Genomic DNA, 27,491 nt, shown 5'->3' on the forward strand with positions numbered 1-27,491 from the left:
TAGCAAGATAACTAAAAAAGTTTTGATTTTCATGAAATTTTCAGGAAATGTTGATACTGGCACAAGGAACAAATGATTAAATTTTGGTGATGAATGCTCTGCCTTGGTGGAGGTCTGCGCTCTCCAAGTGCTTTTCTAGTTTTGTTTTTTTTTGCATTTATCTGAGGTCATCATTAGGTACATCCCTAGGGGAAATATGTCTAAATTTATCTTTTATTACACTCAATGTACACAGTTTCAAAGAAGTACCCTTATTTATTTATTTATACATTTTATTTTATTTATTTTTATTTCATTTTGTATTTATTTATTTATTTATTTATTTATGTGTACAGAGAAACCCCCTTGCGCTTCTTTAAAGAATAGCCAAAGTCCAGCGTACAGACTGCAAAAAGGCAGGACTATTTTTAGATAAACACCTACTATTTTTCACAGGGTAAACTGGGAAATGCACCCAACACCCCTGGAAAACTCAGCAGAGCTTGATAAACCCCAGTGGGATTCAAATGGCTTAACTTTACTTCAAAACACGTTGAGATAAACACTTCGCTGATACCCTCAAAGGTCAATGCATGAGGGTCTGTACAGAGTTCAGCTGCCTGAACCAGAACAAGTCTGTGAATTAAAACATGTGCCCCTAATGCTGGCATGAATCAACGGGCTGGAGATGAATGGAAGAGGGGAATGTCCGTGAAAGAGAGGAAACATGAATGAATTTCTAAGAACAGAGAAGAGGACAGAGGTGAAAGCGAAGGAGGTAATGAATGAAAGATCTGTGAATGTGGACAGAAAACAAATGATATGTCCGCGAAAGAGTTGGATGTTAAGGAAGAAAAAAAAAAAGAGGAGAGTGAATGAAGGAAGAATAAAAGACGGAGATGGAAATACCAGAGGGGGTAGATAAAAAGGGGTCATGGTACCACAGTAGGGAGAGATAAATGGAAGAAAAAAGGCAGAGAGAGGCCATGGAAATTAAAGGGAAAAGAGGAGACAGGAGTTGAAAGAGAGGAGAGAAAGATGAGAGACGGAAGAATGAAAGAATGACGGATAGAAGGAAGAGAGAGGCTAACCTGAGGCTGAAAGACACTGGTGTCTTTGAAAAAGCAGAGGTTCAGGGTTCGAGAACCAACAATGTGGCTTTGACCATCTGTCATGTAGATTAGGAAGTACTCCACTTACACACAGGACGTATGGGAAGTGTGTGTCGTGCTCATAGTGGGAGTATCCTGTATCTTTGTCTTTTGTTAAATCTTCGTGTCTGCCCGGTTTTGTTTGACTCACTGGAGTGTATGTGTGTTCGCTGAGAGGCCTGGCCAAAAACCAACCCCCGTATACGCAGCCCCACGGCCGTTGTTTTAACATGAACATTACAAATCACAGCAGTGGACCTCGCCGAAGGGGGTTCAAGTCCTGGAAAACTATTTATCTAAACTTTCTACACTCTACCACACCCAGAAGACAGCAGCTCGACTCCCCTGCTGTCCTCCAGAGATCTGACCCCTTCTGTCTTCCATTGTTATCTGGTCTCACCTGTTCATGTTAATGTGATACCGTTTCAGATGCACACGGTAACTTTATTTGTAGAGCACCTACAAGAAAAGTGTTCTCGGAATAAGAGCAGGAAAAAACTTTACCAACTTTGGATCAACAATACAAAAAAAAAAAAAAAAAAACAAGTCAAAAGTGCCAGTTTTATTGTTTTCAAGACTCTATCAAGGTTATACAGGGTGGGGAAGCAAAATTTACAATATTTTGAGGCAGGGATTGAAAGACAGTGTATGACCAATTAGTTTATTGAAAGTCATGATAATTTATTTGCCACAAGAAAATTGACATAATAGAAAATGTTTTTATTCTATGTGTCCTCCTTCTTTCTCAATAACTGCCTTCACACGCTTCCTGAAACTTGCGCAAGTGTTCCTCAAATATTCGGGTGACAACTTCTCCCATTCTTCTTTAATAGTATCTTTAAGAAAGTCAACATTGCTGTGTGATGTTCTATTGGTAGCATGTTCTAAAACGCCCCAAATAGCAGAATCCAGAGGGTTTAGATCTGGGCTAGAAGGCGGCCATAAACATGATTCCCAAAAATTGCTAAAGTTGGATTTGTTGCTGTTGTCAACAAGTGTTTTGGTGTTCTTGTGTAAGATTTTAACTTCAAATCATATTTTACTGCATTTCTAACGGTCTTGTTGTCTACCTCAAGTTCAGTTGCCATTTTTCTCATGGATTTGGTTGGATCCTTTAGGATTTTGGATTTGAGAGCTTTAATAAAAGCTTTGGTACGTTTTTTGTTGCTTCCTCCACTTCCAGACTTTCTTGTAATAGTTTTGCTCATAGTCATTCTCTTCTTTCCATTATAAACAGTCTTTATGGACACTCCAACTATTTTTGAAATCTCCTTTGGTGTGACGAGTGCATTCAGCAAATCACACACTCTTTGACGTTTGCTTTCCTGATTACTCATATGGGCAAAAGTTTGTGAAAAGGTATGGATAATAGTGTTAGGTAGGATTATGACATCAATATATGTTTGGTTTCAAAGCAATTGACGTAGTGCCTGCTGAGAAAAAACAACTAAATGTTCATTGTAAATTTTGCTTCCCCACCCTGTAATAGTTTAGGATTTTTCTTTATAGTTTAGTTTAGTTAGTTTAGTTTTAGTTTCTTTATATCTTTTATCTTCTTCACCGTCGAATTCAAATAAATCCCAGAAAGGACTCTGCTGCTTTCTCCCAACTTTAGTCTCCATGTTTCCAAGTAGAGTGGGGACGAGAAGCCAACTCTAAACAACAAGTGACGATAAATGACGGGCCGTTAAATATCATACGGTGCCAGCAGCTAAAATTGCTTGAGGGAAATAAATCGATTTTATATCAATCCGACATTGACAAAGACAAAAATGAAGGGAATTTTATCCATAATTTTTTATACGTTTTAATTAGTTTTGTAAACACACAATACAGTTTCAGTTAGTCATCTTTTTTTTTCTTTTAATTATAGTTTTTATTTATTTCAGTTAACGAAAATGTTTTTACAATTCTAGTTTTTGTCATAATAACCTTGCTCTGTATTAGGTCAAAAGTTGGAATTCTATGAATGAATGAGAGAATGATTATTAGTCATGTCTACTTTAACCCATAAAGACCCGTGTGCTACTTTTGTGGCAGTTCCCAAATGATTTTTTTCTGTCTAGTTAACCTTTCTTTAGTGATTTATTACCATTTATTATAATATTTTATTATTATCCTCTGTATTTTCAAACAATCAAAAATATCTGATGACCATGCAAAGGTGAAAAACTGCATTTTACACCAATTATTTACATTAATTGACAACATTAGTGGATCAACAGGTATTAATCAGTTTAGATCAGTAGATAGTTTTGGTTTCCAGTGACTTTTGGGTCGTTATGGGTTAAAACACATCAGAACAGACTTTCCAGATGCGTTTTATCAATCAGTTTTATACATATAGCTAAACTATGTGTATATGAATAAGAGTGAATGGTTATCATGTCTACTATAACCCATAAAGACCCGTGTATTACTTTTATGGCAATTCCCAAATGAATTTTTCTCTCTATTTAACCTTTCTTTGGTGATTTATTAGCATCTATTATAATATTACCCTCTGTATTTAGTATTTTTTCAGTATAAATCATTTATTTTCCTATATTTAAGTTACTGATCATGTTGATGTTCATTAAAGGTCAGAGTAAATTCAAAAGTTATTAAATCAGAAATAGAGAAAACTGAACAAAAAGGGGCATTTTCAACAAATATACCAATAACTGAGCATAAAACAAGTGTCTCCATCCACTTTCATTGATCCAACTCTGTGGGTTTTACTGGTGAATCAATGTTGTAGAAGATGACAGTGTTTCCATGGTAACTACGGAGCCTCTGTACGTCCAAATGGATCATATTTGATGACCATGAAAGAGATGAAAAACTGGATTTTACACCAATTATTTACATGGATTGATAGGATTAATGGATCAACACATATTAATCATTTTAGATCAATAGATGGTTTTGGTTTCTAGTGACTGTTTGGGTCTTTATGGGTTAAAACACATTCAAATAGACTTTCCAGATGCCTTTTATAAATATATTTTGTAAATATACCCAAACCTGTGTGTATATGTAGACACACTTTATCTTATATCTTGAAAACATCAGCCAATCACAACATTTTTCCCATTTCATCTTGTCAAACAATCTAACACATCTTATCTCTGAAGTAGAGCCTTTCCAAAGAATCGGAGATCAGATGCATAGAAGATGATTTTACAGATAAAAAAGGGTCATGTACAGAAAGTCGTACAATAGGAGAAAAGAAAAAAAAAGCTTGACAAAATGAGGTATAGCTAAGATGAAGTTGGAACAACATGACCAAAATGCAGAAATGTACCAATATACCAAGTACAGGTATTAATGAACACAAAAGAATGCAAAAAATGTGGGGAAAAATGATGACATCACATAAAAAATAAGTGTAAAAATTAATGTTAAGAAGTGATTTAAAGCATTCTGTGAGCTTTATCTCTTCAGGTGTGTTGTTCCAAAATTTAGATATGCTTTAAAACCAGTAAAATTCAGGTGATGGCATGAGTTAAGACGCATATCATGAACAAATTAGGTTAATTAAATCATTCTTGGTACTCGAGCATATGTGAAAAGACTCCTAAGGCATAAATTGTGACCAATGTCGTGTCAGTTGTTACAGATACAGATTTGCATATAGAATTTTTTTTAGCAGAAATTTGATAATCCTTATAGCTGGATAAAAGACATTGTTTTTGTTTTATAGGTGTGGTTTATGTGCACTTAAGGTAAGACTTGATTTATCCCATCGTGAGGAAATTTCACAGTTAACAGCAGCAACAATCAGCAAGTGCAGAGAAAAAGACCGCAAATGAGTGAAAATGAAAATATAAAGAGAAAAATAAAAAATTTGGTATTATAATAATACAAAAATGGAATTAATAATGGAATATTATTTGCATATTTACATCATCATGGCTGCACATGTACATGCAGTGATATGGGGCGGTTACTGGGAAGTGTTGTAGAGATGGTGGACGAAGGTGCACCAAAAAAGACATTAAAACACCATTAAGGCAAGAAGGTGATGTTAATGACAAAAATATTCACAAACCTGCAAAAAGCAAAATCTGTAAAAGCAAAGAGAAGCATAAATTCCTTTTTTGTCTGGCACTGGCTCTGAACATTCCCATTGAAAGTCATTTTGTTTTTGTACATTTCATTCCTGCTGGCAGCTTTACTCTTATATTCCTGCAAAGAATCCACAAGGCAAAAGAGAAAATGCAATTTGTAGGAGACTGCATCACTAAATTCAATGGCTAGTGGTTGCTTCATGGTCTAAAACTTGCCACAGAAATTCCGATGAAACTATGTCCTGCATTAGGATTTTAAAAAAATGACCAAATTTAGTGAGATAAACGTTGATGTAACTTCCATGTCTAGCCATAGCTGCCATTAGGGATTTTGTTAAACTGGGTTCTACACATTAATCCAAAGCTTTTAATACTTTGTACAAACCACAGTCTCATAATAACACCTTGTGAAAACTCTGTGCTCTCTTGGACTAATGTTGAACTTGGCTTCGTCGTGTACATCGCTGAGCGCCAACTGCACGCTGAGCCGTGGTGTTGAAATGACAGAAGCCTCGCCAGTGTTTGAAAGTATGTTTTACTGGTTCCAGTCACCATCCTCCCTCTCAGAGATGCATAAACACTTCAGCCATGAAAAAATTAAAAAGTAGACATTGTATGTGTCCGCACAGTACGGTCGGACATTGAAAAGCAAACGCACGAAGAAGTAAAAACATTATAGATGTACGTACCCGGGACATGACAGAGGAGGCCCCTCTTGGGTTTTCTTTTCCCACCATTCGGTATTTTCAGAACAAAAAAATTAAATGTCATAGAGAAAGATGTCTGATATACTGATATATACACTGTAAAATCACAAAATACAAACTTCTGTGAAATCACTGTAATTTACACGGAGGTTATTTCTGTCTATACATCATTAAATATGTTAAAGTATAGTCAAAATAATGTTATAACTGTACCGCATATTCCATCATATCTGTTAGAACGATGAAAATGCGTCACAGGTTTGGTTAGATTTGAAGCAGATATTTAGAGAAAATATATAAAATTAGGCCATATTTGTATATTTGATTAATGTATATTAAAAATTGCACTATACAGCACAATAAGATGCACTATACTATACTATACTATACTATGCTATGCTATACTATATTATGCTATGCTATAGTATACTATGCAATGCTATACTATGCTAAAGTGTACTGTGCTATGCTATACTGTACTATACTATGCTATGCTATGCAATGCCATACTATACTATACAATGCTGTTATGTTATACTATACTGTTATGCTATGCTATAGTATACTATACTATTCTATTCTATACTATGCTATGCTAGGTTATGCTATACTACACTATGCTATGCTATTCTGTACTGTACTATGCTATGCCATGCTACATTATGCTATACTATGCTATGCCATGCTACATTATGCTATACTATACTATACTATACTATTCTATACTATGCTATGCCATGCTACATTATGCTACATTACACTATACTATACAACACTATGATATGCTATGCTATGCTATACTATACTATACTGTGCTATGCTATAGTATACTATGCTATGCTATGCTATACTATACTATACTATACTATGCTATGATATACTATGGCATACTATGCTATAGTATACAATGCTATGCTATGCTACGCTGTGCTATGCTATACTATACTATACTATACAATGCTAAGTTATGTTATACTATACTATGCTATGCTATGCTGGGTCATGCTATACTATACTATGCTATGCTACGCTATGATATACTATGCTAGGCTATGCTATTCTACAATATACTATACTATGGTATGCTATGCTATGCTATATACTATACAATACTATAAATTGACCGGCATCATATATAAAAGGGACAAAAAAGATATACCACATTATTTGTCTCCCTCCATTGACCTCCATTCTTATTTTTCCTGAGTCAGGCACAAAGGCAGGGGAAGGGGCAACATGTTCTCCAAAATTTTTTTAGGTCAGTTTCAGAAGCATCTGGTTATTTAAAACAGTGCAATTAATTTTGTCTTTTGATTTCTGTTCTTTTTTGATATATATATACATTAATGACTGCAAAGACTAATGACTATGGAGAGTGTAAGACAGAGAGATACAGCTTTGAACTTTATAAGATGAAAAAAATACATCAAAAAGTGAGGATTGATTGGGTGAAATAAAGTACAACTGAAAAAGAAGTTGAGGTAACTTCTGAAAACAGAGAAGAAGCTTGAGATCAAGTGGGGAAAAAGGAAGAAATTAGGGGTTAAGATCCTGTTGGAGCAGAGAGAAGAAAAGACAAAGAGCCAAAAGATAAGATTTAACAGACGGGGACAAAGAGATGAAAGTGGAAAGAAGAGAAAGATGGATAGAGAACATAGAAAAGAGAAAGAAAAAGGAAGATAAGGACAGGAAGAAGGGAGGGAGAGAGAGATGATGAAATGAGGGAAGAGGAGGGTGAGAGTTGATGAGAATCGAGGGTGATGAGGTAACACCCGGTGCTGTGTTTTCATTGGCCCTGCAGGGGAGATCGGGTAACAGCGACTCAGATAGGCGACGGAGTGGGAAGAAACCTCGGATATGTCATAATGTCTTTGCAAAAAGGAAAGAAGAGATGGATGGAACCAAAAAAAATAGATGAAAACAAACATAAAGTGTGAAGGGTGTGAATGTGAGAGTGAATGATCAATAATGTAAAGTGCTCCATTATTATTATCATTATAAATAACACTTTAAATCACCTTTTTTCCCGCTCATGGTCCTTCCTTGTATGATGATCTCACTCTCCACCGTTTTATCATGATCATGTGTCTGACAGTCAAATCCCGGTGGACTGACACCTCCAGTGAAGAGCAGTAACAGGTTGGCAGGAAATCCCAGGATTTAGTCTGTCAGGAGTTATCTGCACTGCGTTATCTGTGCCAATGAGCTCCAACCAAGAAACACATGAGGATTAGCACTTTATCAGCCCATCTCCAAGAAACAGTCTGGTGGAACGGAGGCACATTAGGTGGTAATGAGCTAAATAACTTTACAAGACAAACACATTGTATCCCAGAGCTAATCTGTAACCGTGGTAACATCTATTAGCCTCATTATTGTTTGTTTATTAGCATTTAGTGTTTCTGATTGGTCGGTGATGGCATTATGCTACTCTTCATTTCAACATCCTTTCATTTTCAATTCAATCACATCATTTTATATTAATATTTCTGTCAAACTGGTTTCTTTAGTCCAGGGGTGTCAAACTCATTTTCTTTCTGGGGCCACATTCAGCCCAATTTAATCTGAAGTGGGCCGGACCAGTAAAATAATAACATGAAAGCCAATAAATAATGACAACTCCGAATGGTTTTAGTGCAAAAAATAACATTCAATTATGCCAGTATTGACATTTACAAACTATCCAAACAAAAAGGATGTGAATAACCTGAAAAAAATGAAATTTGTTAAGAAATATAAGGACAATTTTATCAATATTCTGCCTCGACTTATCATTTATACATGTGCATTACAGATCAGATCTACAAAGACACAAAACATTTCATCGCAGGCAGAAAATTGTTAAAATTGCACTTCATTTTCTTTAGACATTTCAGGTTGTTCATATTTGTTCAGGTTATTCACATTTCATTGTTACAGGATAGTTTGTTAATGTGATTATTTTCATAATTTGATGTTTTTTGCACTAAATCAAAGAGAAAAAAATTGGAGTTGTCATTATTTCGAGATTATTATGATACTATTTTTGAATTTGATGTCCTAACTTGCACTTTGCAAATTCCGTGGGCCAGATTGGAACCTTTGGCGGGCTGGTTTTGGCCCCCGGGCCGCATGTTTGACACCTGTGCTTTAGTCAAACAGTCAACAACAGTGATGCTCATTTCCTGTTGCTTCTTTCTTCACCAAGGCTCTGGTTAGGCTTCAGAACGGGTTAAATCCATCTATTCGACTCAAATTTAGTGATCAGATCAAGTTTCCGCAGTGAAAACCTGCAGTAGATCACAATTTTAAGTGGTCTCCTGGTCTCTTTACAGCAGGGCGTCGCTTCACTTTATACTGACCTGTGTGTGTTGACATGAATTGTAAAAGTATGAGAATGATAATGGGATGCGTTTTATGGACTCAGAGACACAGTTCTGCAGCAGATTGAATACAGAGGAATGAACAGAAACAAACCCAGAGACAGTAAATGACATCATGTCTTAACAAACAATGAACTAACCCATTTCAGGCTTATGTAGGCTTATGTAGTCACATCCCTTCTTATTAATGTCACATATTTTCCCACAAATACTTAAAAAAAAACCCCAAAACAAAACATAACACATACTTAACCCCCACCCCCACAACAGCATCATACGTAAGTACAACAACATGTATCTGATAACAACAACTTAATTGTCTGTACAGATAAAAGTCCATTCTAAATTGTAGAAAGTCCGTCCAGATGCTATAAATCTTTCCTCAGATAAGACAGTTTTTTCAGTACATGATTATAAAACATTTGTTTAATCCATTGATTAGATGTGTTCTTCCATTATATTAAAAAAAAAAAAAAAAGAAACATGCTTGGCTGGAAGATGTACAAAATACACAATTTCACATCCACAGGGATAACATGTTCAGTTTATATAGAAATTAACTTAAGAGTCTCTTTCCAGAAGTTCTGAAGTTTCTCACAATCCTACATAAAATTAAATAGATACCTATTTCTCTGTTATACTTAATCCATAAACTTTTGTGGCACTTCCAAATGAGTTTTTTCTCTATATTTAACTTTTCTTAAGTGATTTATCACCAGTTATTATAATATTATCCTCTGTATTTTGGTAAATAGTAAATGGACTGAACTTGTATAGTGCATTTTCTACACCATAATGGTGCCCAAAGCGCTTTACAATTCCTCACATTCACCCATTCACACACCATACACTGTTTTTTCTGTGTAAATCATGTATTTTCCTATATTTAATCCAATCACATGTTGATCTTAATAAAAGCTCAGATTGAAAGTCAAGGGTTATTATATTAAAATCAGAAAAAAATGAAGAAAAAGGGACTTTTTCAATAAAATCTATCATAAACTGAACATAAACCCAGTGTCCCAATCCACTGTCATTGATCCAACTCCATGGGTTTTACTGGTGAATCAGTGTTGTAGAAGATGATGATGTTTCCACGGTAACTACGGAGCCTCTGAATGTCGAAATGGGTCACATCTAATTCACCATAAAAAGACGACAAACTGTATTTTACACCAATTATTTACATGTATTGATAGGATTAATAGATTGACAGGTATTAACAGTTACATCAGTAGATGGTTTAGGATGCCAGTGGATGTTTGAGTCTTTATGGGTTAATATAAATACCAGGAATGTTAAGAAATGTAATGTAGGAAAAAAAAATGAAGTCATGAATGGAGTGATATAACAACAAAAGATAACATTTGGAAGAGGATAGATAACAGGACAAACATGCAGCAAAAATTAGACCATTACTTCATTTGTGTATTTAGCTGCAGCTTCTGTCTGTAATGACACAAAGACACATACTGTAGTTTTGTTTTTGTTTTTTTTAATTCCAACTTGGCATAGTTAGGAAATTCTGATGTTTATTAAGTCGATGATGATGTTCCATATTTTCTTCCATCAATCAGTTTTTACTGCTGTCAGATGTGGGAGAGGCAAATAAAATAGCTGAAAACTGTAAACAGAGGGGTGGCCATGGCTCAGGAGGTAGAGTGATTTATCACCATTTATCATAATATTATCCTCTCCAATAACCGAAGGGTTGGTGGTTCGAATCCCGCTCTGTCCTAGTCAGTCTGTTGTGTCCCTGGTCAAGACACTTAACCCTCCTTGCCTCCAGTGTCACTCACACTGTTGTATGAAGTGCAGTTGTGGCTACAAATGTAGTTTACCACCACCACAATGTGAATATGAAACCAAATCAATAATGAAAAACACTATTAAAACCTAGTCCATTATAATTATTCCAATTTATTTGGTTAGTTTTGTTCACTAACATAAAAACTAACATAAAAGCAGAGTTAAAATATATATTAAAAAAAATAAAAAAAATGGACTGGCAGATAGATGTGACACTGATTTTAGGACAAATACAAGGAGAGCAAACACTTAGATTGGGAAAGTGCATGAAAAACACACAGAATATTGTGTATAAATGTTAAAAACTCAGCTCCTCAGGTCATAAAACTGTCAAATTCACCAAATCTTTCTCAGTTTTAAGATAAAATAAGATACTTTATTGTCATTATACAGAATGTACAATGAAATTCAGGTGCACTATCAAGATACAGACTCATAAAATAGCAATAATAATAATAATAATAATAATAATAATAATAATAATAATGGATTGGATTTATATAGCGCCTTTCTAGACACCCAAAGCGCTTTACATTATTGACCCATTATTCATTTGCTCTCACATTCACACTCTGGTGGTGGTAAACTACATTTGTAGCCACAGCTGCCCTGGGACAGACTGACAGAAGCATGGCTGCCATTTTGCACCTACGGCCCCTCCGACCACCACCAAACATTCATACACCAGTGTGAGTGGCACTGGAGGCAAGGAGGGTGAAGTGTCATGCCCAAGGACACAATGGACTGACTGGGACAGAGTGGGATTCGAGCCGCCAACCCTTCGGTTATTGGACGACCCACTCTACCACCTGAGCCACAGCCACAGTACTGATAACTATAAAATATATAATAAAATATAAAAACAAATATGCATCACTCACATATCAACATCCATACATTCATTCCCTCACACATCCACCTCCTTCTTTATCACACACACATCCTGTCAGTGCCAGTGTGTACAGTGCAATGTACAAAACAGTGCAATTAAAAAAATGTCTGTACTTTAATGGTTGAGTTCATTGTTTAGTATAGTTAATGCTGTGGGGTAAAAACTGCTCTGGAATCGTGTGGTGCGTGTTTTTTATAGATCTTTCTAAAGATATACTCATTGAAAATATTAGAAGTAGATTAATTTATTGTCCTGCACTTCTTTTAGCCTTATAAGTGACCGAACGAGGAGACAGATGTAATACAAGACCAGGGAGAGGATGGTGATGATGATGAGGAGGAGGAAGGTGAGTGGGAGGAGAAGCACCGTGCGACGACTTCTTGTATGTGCAGCAGATTCCAGAAATACTTGGCACACTGCAACAATATACAGCTGAGAGCTAATGATACCCTGGGAAGTCTGTCAGCGGTGTAATGAGTCTAATGAGTCTTTATTTGCTTGTAAGTGTGTGTGTTTGTGTGTCAGAGCTCATGAAAACACAACGTCCAGGGGAAATATTTAGAGAAGCGCTTGACGGTGAGCTCCGACTACGACGAGATGTTAGATATGACCGAACCTGTGACTTTATGGATTCATGATGACTTTTGTGTGTGTGTGTGTGTGTGTGTGTGTGTGTTTCTGGCGTACATTTAGTAGCCCAGGGGGTGTAATCGGCTTCAGATGTGTCCCCTCCTCGCACTGTAAGCCAACAAAAACACAGATATTATCACATGTGCGTTAAGTGCATGTACTCGTGGGTGTGTTTTTGTCTTGTGCAGCTTAACAGGGCTTACACTCTGCCTGCGCCCAATTTGTACATGAGAGATGTTATCATGAGATTTGGAAGTGAACTTTTTCACTCGGTCTTCTTTCTTTAAACCACATTTGCTCTCGATTCCAGATATGTCAATGTTTCAGCAGGAGACTTAACGTCATGAGTGTTTGTGTTCTTCAAGGGGCATCAGAAGTCATCGCTGCACTGAAAGAAGCTTTTATTCTTCTACTTTTCAGCCAACTCTTCTTACCGTGTGGGGTTTGACTTTAGTTTATTTTTCTTATTTTCACAGACAAATCCATTTTAACCCAAAAAGACCCAGTGCTACTTTTGTGGCAGTTTTTTCCTCTAAATTTAAACTTTCTGAATTGACTTACAAGCATTTATTGTAATATTACCCTCTGTGTTTTCCATTGTTTCAGTAAAAATTATGTATTTTTCTATATTTAATTAAGTGATTATGTAGATATTCATAAAAGTTCAAGTTAAAGTTGAAGATTTTTATATTAAAAACACAGAAAAACTGAAGAAAAAGTAACTTTTTCTGCAGACTATCATTCACCCATAAAGACCAGTGCTACTTTTGTGGCAGTTTTTTCCTCTAAATTTTACCTTTCTGAAGTGATTTATAAGCAGTTATTGTAATATTACCCTCTGTGTTTTGCATTATTTCAGTAAAATGTATGTATTTTTCTATATTTAATTAACTGATCATGTAGATGTTCATAAAAGTGCAAATTAAAGTCGAGGATTTTTATATCAAAAACACAGAAAACTGAAGAAAAAGTAACTTTTTCTGCAGAATATCATTAACCCATAAAGACTGGTGCTACTTTTGTGACAGTTTTTTCCTCTAAATTTAACTTTTCTGAAGTGATTTATAAGCATTTATTGTAATATTACCCTCTGTTTTGCATTGTTTCAGTAAAAATCATGTATTTTCCTATATTTAATTCATTGATCATGTAGATATTCATAAAAGCTCAAATTAAAGTTGAGGATTTTTATGTCAGAAACACAGAAAACTGAAGAAAGTGACTTTTTCAGCAAAATCTATCATCAACCCATAAAGATAAGTGCTACTTTTGTGGTTATTCCGAAATTATTTTTTCTCTCTATTTAACCTTTCTTAAGTGATTTATCACCATTTAGCATAATATTATCCTCTCCATTTTGCATTTTTTCAGTGAAAATCAGGTATTTTCCCATATTTATGTAACTGATGATGTACTTTAATCATCATGTTAAGATTACATTTGAGGGTTATTATATCAAAAACAGAGAAAACTTGAAAAAAAGTGACTTTTTCAGTGAAATCTATCCTCAACTGAAAATAAACCCAGTGTGTCCATTCACTGTCATTGATCCAACTCCATGGGTTTTACTGGTGAATCAATGTTTTAGAAGATGACAGTGTTTCCACGGTAACTACGGAGCCTTTGAACGTCCAAATGGATCATATCTGAGAATCATGAAAAGGTGACAAACTGTATTTTACACCAATTATTTACATGTATTGATAGGATTAGTGCCTCTAAGCTAATAATTAGTTACGTCACAACATTTGCACATATAAGGTCAAGACTTCCGACAAACATTTCTCCACATAATTGTTTATCAGCAGCAGTGGTTGTAGTAAAAATGGAAAATATGTCCAAATTTCAAGCCGATTACCTAAAATGTTCAGTTGTTGGTTGTATTAATGAACACAAGTGATTAAACAGAACAGATTTGCATTTAATTTGCATTTAATAGGCCAGTGCTCAAATGACCTTTCTGGTGTCATTACTCAGAAATAGGGTTGAAGATGGACCTGTGGAGTTGAATTGATGAAGAATTCAGACCCAAGCAGAGCATTTACAGTTTATGTAGACCACAGTGAAATGTTTTAAAATGCATAATTCTATTTTAAAAAGCAAAATATCACTCCTTTAATATACTATATGTGTAAGAGAGGCCCACACACAGGAAATAATGTGCATTTTGCAAAGTATTCAAATTATTGTGGACAGTAAATTATAAATATCCTCCATCTGTTTTTTCAGTGGTAGGTATATGCAGTACATTCGGAGCAGGTTTATTACACAAACCAATAATAGACATGTATCTGTGGATACAAGAGAGTGCCTTGGAGTTTTCTTCTTGTTTTTCAATAGACATGTATTAATTGGGATGTAACACCATCATTTTCTGATTCTTTCATTTTTTTCTCTCAACACAGATACACACAAACTACAGTTTTTAAAAGTCATCAGGTTGAAAAACATTTACCTAAAAAAAAAAGGAGTTTTCATGATCTAAGATGCTTTTACATGTGGATAAGAAGCCCAAAATGTATAGAGAAGTGTTTGCATTTTGCTAAACATCTGATGCTATTCTGTTGATAGAGATTTTATCAGTGTTTGATTTGTCTGTTGTGACTTTTGGGGTTTTGTGTGAACTTGTTTTGTTGCTGCTGTAACACCAGTGTTTTCATGACATCATGCATCTTTGGATTCCAGCTGAAAATTGAATCAGATTCAAAGAAAATATTGAACAATACTGTATATATGTAAAAATGATATCACCATTCCAGCAAAATATTGTCCTGTGTTTTTTTAGATGTTCTTTTGTTCAGTCCTACTGTATATAACATATGTTGAAAGTATGTGTACTGTAACCACCAGAGCCATACTTTGGTTCTCATAAAACATGAAATATGGTTAGTTTGGGGATAACTAGATACATGTGATGACACCACACCGTTAGATTTCTACAGAATAATTGGCAGAGGTGACTGGAATCAGTTCCAGTTGCAAAGAAAAAGAGATGATCCTCGCCTTAGTTCAACTTATTTTGAGCTTTTTAAAACCAGTGTGACAGTAATCAGTGTTGAGTACTGGTGTGGCTTTCTTGCCATGTGTAAAACATTTGACAAAAAAAAAATAGAAAGCAAAAAGTAATTGAGTGTATTAAGTTTCATTATTGTGATGAAGTGCAGACCCCATCACTAGAAAACTTGGGACTCTCTCTAAAATGCAATAAATAACAAATCCTCTTCAAAGTTCGCCAGACATTTAACCTTGTCTGTGAGCAATTTTATGCCAGTGAAGTAGTTACAAGAGCAGGTAGACAAATGTATTTGACCTGTTCATACGGTGTCTGTTCCTGGTTGCAGGTCAAGCTGAAAAGTATGTTGGCATACTTAATAATTCTCTATAGAAATATGTGTATAAATTCCAATTTTTTTATTTTCCTTTTTTCCATTTTTCACTCTCACTTGCGTTTTTTTTGTACCTGTCTTATCTTAACTTATGTTATCTTAACTTATCTTATCTTGTCTTATCTTATCTCATCTTGTCTCGTCTCGTCTTATCTTAGGTGAAATTGAGAGTAACTTGCTTTTGGAGGAAATAGTAAAAATATGTGAAAAGTGCAATGGAAAAAAAGTACTTTTGCAGTTTTTTTCCACAGCATTTTAATCTCAAACAAAAGAATTCTATCTCATTTTGCCTTTCTCACTCATAAATAATATTATATTTGATTTCAGGCTTTCTGCTGATAATGACAGATTTAACCCATAAAGACCCAAACAGTCACTGGTGACCAAAAGCATCTACTGATCTAAAATATTTAATACCTGTTGATCCACTAATCCTATCAATACATGTAAATAATTGGTGTAAAATACAGTTTGTCATCTTTTCATGGTCATCAGATATGACCCATTTGGACGTTCAGAGGCTCTGTAGTTACCATGGAAACACCATCATCTTCTACAACATTGATTCACCAGTAAAACCCATGGAGTTTAACAAATGATAGTGGATGGAGACACTTTTGTTTATATTCAGTTATTGATATCTTAAAAAGTTACTTTTTCTTGAGTTTTTTTCATTTCTGCTTTTATGAACATCTACATAATCAGTAAATTAACCCTTTCATGCATGAATTATGAGAACCTTAGTGAGTGAGAGTGTTTTTATTCCTCTTTAGGCATGAATAAAACAATCTGATAGATTTTTTTTTATTTTTTTTTTAATTAAAGTATTTTTAATGGAGTTACAAAATGTCCACTCAGCTAGACAGCATGTGTTTAATTTTTGAAGTAAAGAAACATGTATTTAAAACGCAATAACAGAAAGTGATAAACTGTGTGAAAACTATGAAATAAAGACATTTTTAATGGAGCTAATCTGATGTTTTCTCACATTTTCTCACGCTCTAATACTAGTTATTATTCACTTCATGGAGATAATTTACAAAAAAAAAAAACAACTTTTTGTTTAAGAAAACTGTTAATTACAGTCTAATTACAATTGTGCTCAAACATGTTAACGCAGATCTGGTTTATCAAATACAGCAAAGTTACAGTAATGGTATGAATGTCAGTGTATGAGACGATGCATGAGCGTCCACTGTGGCTGATGTGGAACTAAAACAAGAAAACCCATGAATATACAAGAGAACAGCTGTAGAATAGCTGTCCACTGGAATGACCACTATGCACGAAAGGGTTAAATACAGGAAAATTCATGATTTTCACTTAAAAAGCACAAAAATGCAGAGAATAATAGTAGAATAAATGGTGCTCAATCAATTAAGAAAAGTTAAATATAGCGAAAAAGCTATTTTGGACCTGCCAGGAAAGTAGCAGTGGGTCTTTATGGGTTAATATCAGTGTCAATTTATTTATATTTAATTTGTTGGGTGATGAAAGAATGGCGTAATCTCCCAGATCGAATGAAAATACGCAAATAAGCAAATGATCTTTCAACAGCAGCTGTGAATTATGTTCCAAAACCCGCATTCTTGACTCAGATTTGACAGACACCTCAGTCTGACTAAGCAGAACATTGACAATGTAAACAAATCTCCAAATAAATTACCGCTCTCATATCGTTGGCGTTTCAGTGGCTGCGACTGGGCGATGTGATAGCTGAGGTTTGACACCTACAGTGAAACCAGATGCTCCTTCATGTGTCGCTTTGGTTTTGGCACGGCTGCTGTTTGTCAGTGCGGCGTTGGCTGGCTGCCCTCAGGGAAATAAGACACATTGAAGACAGATGTAGACATTTCCCTATGGATGCTGTAAGGATGTATAGGGGCGTAAGACGCAAGATGGATAAGACAGGAGATGGACAAAAGAGAGAGACGTAGAAAGAAAAGAGGGAAAGAGGCAGGAAGACGGATGGACAGACATTAGAGATGAAATTGGAGACATATTTAAAGGCAACTTCAAGAAAGGAAAAATAACACCGAAATGGATCGACGGAGCAAAAAATGAAGAGTAAAACAGAGGTTAAATAGAAAGATGAAGAGAGGTGAAGATGGATAGACAGCAGGAGAGAGTGAAGGTGGTGAGAGGTGAGACAGTGGTGTGGTTTCCACCGAAGGCGAAGAGCTGCTGCAGCGATAACAAGCCACAGATGGAAGCTGTTAGTTCACCTTTACTTCACTGTTTGTGTGTCTGTGTGTGTGTGTGTGTGTGTGGTTGTGGTATTTATGTGCTTACATATTTAAAGGAGATTTGTATATACGTCTGAGTGATTTATGAAAAACAGAGGTTAAAAAAAAAGAAGACATCAAACAGACCCAGTGCTTCCAGGCATCTGTGTGTTGGGGGAGATTGTGCGTATGAAGAAACAACCTGTATTTAACAAGCTATAAACAAAGTGACCCATTTGAAGGTCTGAAAAACGAACCAGTAAATTATTTCATTTACACAGACTTAGGTGAAAGTTCAGTCAGATGCATTTTTAACCCGTTAAAGACCCAGCGCTACTTTTTTGTCAGTTCCCAAATGAATTTTTCTCTCTATGTAACCTTTCGTAAGTGATTTATCACCGTTTATCATAATAATATCCTCTGTATTTTTAATTTTTCACTGTAAATCATGTATTTTCCTATATTATTTTCCTATATTTTATTTAAATGTTCATGAAAACTCAGAGTAAATAAACTATAAATAAAAAAACTATATAATTAAATGAACATAAGACAAGTCTCCATCCACTGTCACTGATCCAACTTCAAATGAAAATCATGAATTTTTCTGTATTTAATTTGCTGATCATTTAGATATTCATAAAAGCTCAGATTAAAATTGAGGAATCTATCAGAAATGGAAAAAACTTGAGAAAAAGTTATTTTTTCAGTGAAGATATCAATAACTGAACATAAACACAAGTATGTCCATCCACTGTCATTGATCCAACTCCATGGGTTTTACTGGTGAATCAATGTTGTAGAAGATGACAGTGTTTCCATGGTAACTATGGAGCCTCTGAACGTCCACATGGGTCATATCTGATGACCATGAAAAGATGATAAACTGCATTTTACACCAAATATTTACATGTATTGATAGGATTAGTGGATCAACAGTTATTAAACATTTTATATCATTAGATAGTTTTAATTGCTGGTGGATATTATTAATATATTATATTATTTAATTTTTCCACTGTAAATCATGTATTTTCCTATATTTAATTTCCTATATTTGATTTAGGTGTTCATGAAAACTCAGAGTAAATAAACTATAAATAAGTAAACTACTTTTTTTAATATAAATTTTTTTATTTATATTCATTGTGCATCTCCAAAAGTACAATACAAAAAAAGAAAGAAATTCACATTTTATTATATAAGATTTTGTGACGCAAAAAGTATAAACGCCCCCCCAGAACCAATGGCGACCCCCATACCAACCCAATGGATCTCAAAATACGAAAACCACTAATAAAAGCAAATACACATATATAGATGAAAGAGAATATAATTTACAGACATAAACATATGGGTGATCAGGATAGTCATAGACAATTATGTTGCACTCTTTCTTTAACCATAATATAAACAAATAAATTAACTACTAATAAACAAATAAACTACATTACTAATTGAACAGAAACCAAATGTCTCCTTTCACTGTCATTGATCCAACTCCATGGGTTTTACTGGTGAATCAATGTTGTAGAAGATGACGGTGTTTCCATGGTAATTACGGAGCCTCTGAATGTCCATATCTGATGACCATGAAAACATGACAAACTGCATTTTACACCAAATATTTACATGTATTGATAGGATTAGTGGATCAACAGGTATTAAACATTTTATATCATTAGATAGTTTTAGTTGCTGGTGGATGTTTGGGTGTTTATGGGTTAATATGCCTTTTTAAATACACCCACTTTGGATTTACATATCAGGGCATGATCAAAAAAATCATCTGGTCCTTATTAGGTTCTAAAATTATATAAATCTAACCTCATGTGTGAAGCAATGCACAACAAATTCCACTGTGACATTATTTATTTAACAAAAATTAATCCAAAATGTAGAAGCAGTGCATTAAATCCAAGCACACCCATTCTGTTTCCACAGGAATTAAGCAGCCAGGTGTTATTAATTTATTGATCATCAGTGAAAACATGTGATGTTTTGTCAGTTTGTTGGTCTGGATCAGTCAGATGTGTGTTAACACATGGAAAAGGAGCACAGACATCAGCAGTGGTTCTGCCTATTGATCTAGGAATTTCCAAACAATATGAAGTTGAATGTAATACAATATGAATATGAAGTTCATCATTCTACAGTGAGAATATTCACATTCAAGACCATTTCCAGTCTTCCCAGTGGAGTGGACGTCCAGCAAATTCATCTCAAGGTCAGAGAAACTGCAAAAAATTCATGAAGCACATCTCCAACTGTGCAGACCTCTGTTTACATATTAAATATTAATGTTTGTGATGGCACAATTAGAAGATGACTTATCAGATATGGCTTGATCAGTCTCGTTCGACCACAGAAAGTCTCTTTTCTCTGAAACAACATGACAGGATGACATAGGTTTGTGAGGTTGCATCTAGATAAACCACTAGCCTAATAGAACAATATCCTTTGGACAGATAATACCAAAGTCCTGACATGTAAAACTATAGAGTTCAAAGAGTATGATGCACTTTCTATTGCACATGACTGTATGTACTAAAAACTTTATCCACAACAGATTATTTCAGACAATTATGTGACTGAACAACCTACCTCACTAAAACTAACCTGTTAACTTAGTTTTTTCCAACAACACTTGAATTTACTATGACGTCTTATACTGGGCTGAGTATAAGTATTAACTAATGGTAAGGTTTTAGTTTTTCCTGAAAGAAAACTTTTGTGCTGTTATTATTTGCAAAATTTAATTTTGACCGTATCAGGAATTGGTGCTAGACAATGTTGCATTATGGGGTTGTTTTTAGTTTTATGTGATGTTATGGTTAGAGTAATCTGTCTAAAATGAAATCAAAATATTAAACAGATGCCCAATCGACTCTGTTCCCATTACACAAAAATAAAAACCCTTGAAGGTGCATTAATAATGATTAAGTTCACATAATTTCTATATTTTGATGTAACCACAAATTTTGATTCATTTTTAAAATGCAGATGAATGTGATTCACATTAGATCCAGGGATCAAGAGGTTTTTTTTGTTTTGTTTTTTTTTCATCAGATTATTGATTACCAGATATAATATACTGCACTTTTACAATTATTAATAGTGATATTCGGTCATTTATTCATTTCTGAACCTACTTCATCCTCACTAGGGTCACGGGGGTCATGTGGAGCCTATCCCAGCTACTTATAAGCTAAGGTGGGGTACACCCTGGACATGTCACCAGTTCATCGCAGGGCTGACATATAGAGACAAACAATCACACTCACATTCACACCTATGAGTAATTTTAGATGAACCAATTGAAATAATAAAGGAATTTATGATAAAATAATAAAACTAAAAAAGGCACTATTTCGGCTCACATACAGCCCTCTGATTGAGATTTGATGCAAAGTCTAACCCATAGCGTTTCAAAAGTAATAGACTATCAACACTGAAATGAGAAAATAACATTTCTTTATCTACTAACATATTTGTATTTTATTTTATATTCTAGTTTAGCAGGAAAATTTAAACACTTCATATACATGACATAATTTGTGTTGGATTTATTCTAAAATTTCACGCTCAGATTTGTTTTCCTTACATGTATACATCAGTCCCAAATAGGGATGTAACGATTACTGGTATAATGATAAACCGTGGTAAAATTGCAGACGGTTAGTATTACCGTTAAAATTCTAATTATCATGATAACCGTGTTTGATTACAGCACTTTTCCGGAGAAAACACCTATGTAAAGATCTGCTTTTATTCAAATATTTGAGTATAGTTTTAATTTGTTACAATTTAAATTTTAAATACCTAATATTTGGAACCAATATTCACTTTTAAAGTCTTTGAAAAGGCTCATTAAACATCTTTGTGTTATTTATGCAATAAATTATATACATATTTAAAATTGGATTTTATATATTTTTTGTGTTTTCTTTCCTTTTGTGTTGATATCGTAGGTTAAAGTGAAAAAAAATAATAGGCAGATGAGATAAATGAAGCTGTGCTGAAAAAAAGATCCCAAACATGGGTATAGTAAACATTTGTTTATATAGTATATAAAGGCAAAATCAAAAGGACTGAAAAACGGGCAAAGTAGGCTCAGACCACTAAGGGTTAATATTTGAATATTTCTGCAACAGAAAGTACATTGTGCCAGTTATTTTATTTATTTGCTTATTTATTTATTTATTTATTTATTTATTTATTTATTTATTAAATACAACTTGGTTAAATTATTTCAGTGTGTGTATTAGTACTTTTTGAACATTTTGAGCACAATTTCAACAATACCATGATAATAATGATAACCGTGATAATTTTAGTCACAATAACCGTGATATGAAATTTTCATATCGTTACATCCCTAGTCCCAAATATTCTTCTTCTTCTTCTTGATGTCAAAGGATATTTAAGCTCCTAATAAGATCCCAACCTTCTCTAAAACCCATCTGTATCAAACCAGAACAAACTAAATGATTACACCCTCACACACATGTACTTCTCGTCACTCCTCATCACTCTTCATCTCTCCGCCTCAGTCAAAGGTCATCTCGGCGCTTAGAACCGAATGGAAAACCTTGAACTCACAGAGACAGACGGTCGTGAGCTGAGGACGTGTAGACGCTCTGCTGTGTCTTCAGTATCTGAAACACTGATTAGAACTGAAATATCTGGCTGCGAACGCTGCGAGTCCAAGTGTTTATGCTGAATTTGTGCAAAGTGATGATGTATTGACAGCGACTTTAAAAGAGAATCACACGGATGTTGACTTCCAATACTAAATACATTCAAACTCTACAGATATGACACATTTGGCATAAAAACACGTCTCATACGATGGCACACGTTTTCAATAATGTGAAACAGTTTCAGAGATTATCTTCTGTGTCTTTATTGTATTTTTTCTGCTTCCCTTGCCAGGACCAGTAAACCCCTCAGGCTGAACTACACTCTCTGTCTGTCTTGTGGCTTTTTCTGCCCATTATATTCCGAGTCTTACCAGCCCTATAAACGCCACATTTCCCCGATCTACTCCTCCCACCAACCCCTCATTCTAATTTTCCCTCTCCGCTGTATATCTCTGGTGTCTTCCTGCTTTTGTATCTCCTCATTATTCCCTTGGCAGCAGCGTGAAAGTTTTGCACCCATTTTTTTTCCTACAAATCTGTTCCCCCTCATCCTTTTTTAACTCAGCAGAGGACTGCGTTTTCACCAGAGCTGCCCGTTCATCCTTGTTTTGATTTGGTTGCTCGAAAGGCCCTATTAGGGAGAAATATTAAAACATGAAACAGTGGTAAAATATTAAAAGTTTCTTCTGTTTTGTTCTTTATAAAACTTTCTTCCTCTGCTAATGAGTGTGTTCTTGTTAGGCTTAAATGCATGTGTGCACGCCTACAGGCCAAAGAACCAAGCAATAACAAATAAGTTGCCTTGGTTTTTAAAACCTGTCTCCACAATTTGCTGTAGCGATGTGCCAACCCATTTTCTTTATGAAATAGGGGATGAAAATAAATCCTTACAAAAGAAATGCCATAGAGAGACCAAAGATGCCTGCCTCATCTCACAAATCTGTATCCAAACATGTCGGTTTTACTAGTTTCTTTATTAGTTATTAGAGTAGACCGTCACATAACCATCAATTAATATAAAATATGCAGGTGTGTGCATTTCAGAAATAGAAATCCTGAATGAAAACAGATCAGATGTTTGTTTGAGTGTGTGTGTGTGCAAAGCCCCAGTGATGGACAAGGTGTCTTTGGTACATGGGGCCCTTGTGCTCTGCTCATTTAATACTCTTGCTGAGTGGCGAGTGACTGAAGCTGTTTTCCCACCGAGTGTGTGTGTACATTAGTGTATACGTGAGTGTGTGTGTGGAAGTGAGTGAAAAGGAGTGAGAGGAATAACAACCGTGGCAGACGAGTGATGAGACATAGACAGAGAGTCGATTTAGTCAAAAGACTCCTCCACCGAGAGTTTGGCATACCAACAACGTCTCCTCACACGTATATTTCTCTCCTCATCTCTTTACTTACAGAGTAGTGATGGTGATGCAGAAAAAGAGACAGAATATGGGAACTAAGAAGTGTTTGTGTGAGAAAATGGGAAAGTTCGGGGCTGTGGGAAGCTGTTGGGCTGAGCGGCAGCAGACTCACAGTTAGTCGTGTTAGTGTGTTAACCTATATATCCAGTATATGTGTGTGTGTGTCTGAGAGGAAAAACCCCATGTTGAGCTGAACTCGGTTTCAACCCGGGTTCTACCGCTCCTGCAGAGGCACTGCATCGACCTTTTGACTTTGAAGCTGCTGCCAGATCAGACAGGACGGCCAGGTGCAGAGTCTTCCTCTCCTGCTGATAAATGCTCGCTTAGGACTGTGCATCATGGTTGTGTGTCTGTGTGTGCCCTCGTGAAGCCACACACCTGAATGACTTAGCAGTGGGAGTGGCTTATATCTGTAATGGGGGGGTGGGTGGAGGGTGGACGCAGCAGATGCAGCCACATTAGGCATCTGTTAAGCTCTCTGTATGGGATGCAGACTGATGTTTTATCCTCTATGACCCGATCTCAACAAAAAAAAACCAAGATTGGTCAAGTATTTGAGGGAGTTAAAACAACTAATGCTGATACCAGTGTTTTTCAACCGTGGGGTCACCTGGAATTCAAATGGAGTTGCATGAAATTTCTAGTAATTGATTAAAAAAACAAAAAAACAAAAAAACTTATTAATAAAAAATATATGGTGAGTTGACAGAGACAATCACAATCCATAAAAGACATGACATAGTCTGAAGCTGAAACTGAAGCACTGTGGTACTGTTTATCTTTCAAATGTTCATAGTGGTCGGTTTCAGATACTGCAGCTCTTTCATGATTCATAGTTTGAATTCTTGTTTGTTCAGTATTAATCGTCAGCCTTGTCAATCCAAGCTGGACTGACTGTACATATCCTGACCAAAGAAAATAAAACATTCACTTTGTGCAGTAATCTACACCTGGCTTTTCTGCTTACATCCATAATAATATACATTATATAGACTAAATGTAAGTGTCGTCTAAAATTAACATTTACTTGCAAAATAGTATAGCAAACTATTGCATGATTAAAAGAAATTCATTTTAGCAAAAAAATTATCTCCATTTTGAATTTCTGGGGTCGCCAGAAATTTGTGATGTTAAATGGGGTCATGAGTCAAAAAAGGTTGGGAACCACTGACTGATGCAGTCGCAGAAAAAATTATTAGACCACCCATGTTTCTTCAATTTCTTGTTCATTTTAATGCCTGGTACAACTAAAGGTACATTTGTTTGGACAAATATAATGATAACAAAAATAGCTCATAACAGTTGAATTTCAGAGCTGAGTTTTAGCCATTTTCCATGTTTTCTTGATAATAACCAAAATCACTTCAGTTCTTACATCAATATCTATGGCATTGTACTGACAAAAACAGTGCTTTTAGGCATCCCGTGTTTTCTTTTCTGTCTGTTTTAGTCACATGATACACACAGGAGTTAGTACTTGATTGCATAACTATTGTTTTTGATGACTTCTGATGGTCTAATAATTTTTTTTGTGACGGTATGCTCTGTCAGTTAGTACGATGGCACGTTAAAGCCACATAAGAAAATAAAAATGCTTGCCAATATGAGAATAAAGTCCTTATATTTTGAGAATAAAGTCATAGTTAAAAAAAAAATCATTTAACAAGAATAAAGTTGCTATATTTTGCAAATAAAGTCATTATATAATGAGAATAAAGTCGTATTTTTAAAAAACTCATTTAACGAGAATGAAGTCGTAACCGTTATTTTAGATGACTTCTGATGGTCTAATAATTTTTTTCCGTGACTGTATGTGGTATTTCTGTGAATAAATACATGTAAAATAGGGACAAACAGCTGAGGGATGGTTGTGGTGAAATATGAAGCATTTTAAAACTGTCAGTAACAGTATAAGTTTATTATTTTATCCTGAAACCACCATGTTTTACTAAACCGACTGATTTGTTTTTCCAATATCAAATACAAACAATATCAAATATTCATGTTAAGTGGGCCCAGTACCAGTGTAAATATCATATTTTATATAAAGCATTGCACCATGGGAGGTTTGAAACATTATTGAATTTATTTTTTTATAGATAGAAGATGGATAGTCTCTCAGGAGGTTGAGTTTACAACAGCTAAAAAAAAAAAATCAATTCAACAGTAAAAACACATTCAGATCAATTCATGTCGTTTTGGGCACCAGCTCTTGATGGCATCTGTTTCCATCTGGGGCCTGTAATTACAAACCAAGTTCAATAAACTCATGGATCTTTCTTTACAAGTCTCAACAAAACAGACGTTCAAAATGCTGCTAAGTGGTATCAGTAAGATGGTTATCAACTCGCTCTGTCAGTGAACCATTACTGAGTGTGGTTTTGAGTGTGTTTGCATGAAAACCGTGGGATTCATACCTGGTGACTAATCACTAACATGTACAGGTTGTGATCAGCTAAATAGTGTAGTGTAGTGTTGTAGTATGAACAGTGCAAATATAACAATGTAGTCAATGTAGTATGTAAACAACAGTGTGAGCAATCTAACATGTGTGTGTCAGTGTAGGCAGTGCAGATGTAATGTATACTAAATGTATGGGGGTTGTAAAGTGATTTAACCCAGGGGTCTCAAACATGCCGCACAGGGGCCAAATGCAGCCCACCAAAGGTTCCAATCCGTCCCGTGGGATGAATTTGCAAACTGCAAAAATTCCACAGTTAAGGCTGTGGAACTCATTTTAGTTCAGGTTCCACATACAGACCAATATGATCTAAAGTAAAAATAATAACAGCATAAAAACCTAAAAAAAATAATGACTCCATATTTTCTTCTCAGCTTGATGTGAAAAAAAAAAAAAAAAAAAAATCTTACATTATGCCTATAAATAATGACAACTTCAAATTTTAGGTCTTTGTTTTAGTGCAAAAAATACATTAAATTATGAAAATATTTGCATTTATAACTATCCTGTAACAATAAAATGTGAATAATCTGAACAAATATGAACAACCTGAAATATCTAAAGAAAATTAAGCACAATTTTAACAATATTCTTTCTTTGTAGATCCGATCCATAATGCACATGTATAAATGATAAGTTCAGGCATAATTTTGTTAAAATTGCACTTATTTTTCTTAAGAAATTTCAGTTTTTTCAGGTTATTCAAATCTTTTTTTTGTTTGGATAGTTTATAAAAGTAAGTATTTTCATAATTTAATGGGCGTTTTTTTGCACTAAAACAA

General features: G+C 34.9%; 1 protein-coding gene across 2 annotated transcripts in view; it reads left to right on the forward strand.

Annotated features, from left to right (window-relative positions):
• The window catches only part of sema3bl (sema domain, immunoglobulin domain (Ig), short basic domain, secreted, (semaphorin) 3bl), a 158,346-nt gene that overhangs the window by 14,528 nt on the left and 116,327 nt on the right, over positions 1-27,491 (forward strand). The window lies entirely within an intron of this gene.

The sequence above is a fragment of the Sphaeramia orbicularis genome, chromosome 7 (assembly GCF_902148855.1).
Source record: "Sphaeramia orbicularis chromosome 7, fSphaOr1.1, whole genome shotgun sequence".
In the NCBI taxonomy this organism is placed as follows: Eukaryota; Metazoa; Chordata; class Actinopteri; order Kurtiformes; family Apogonidae; genus Sphaeramia; species Sphaeramia orbicularis.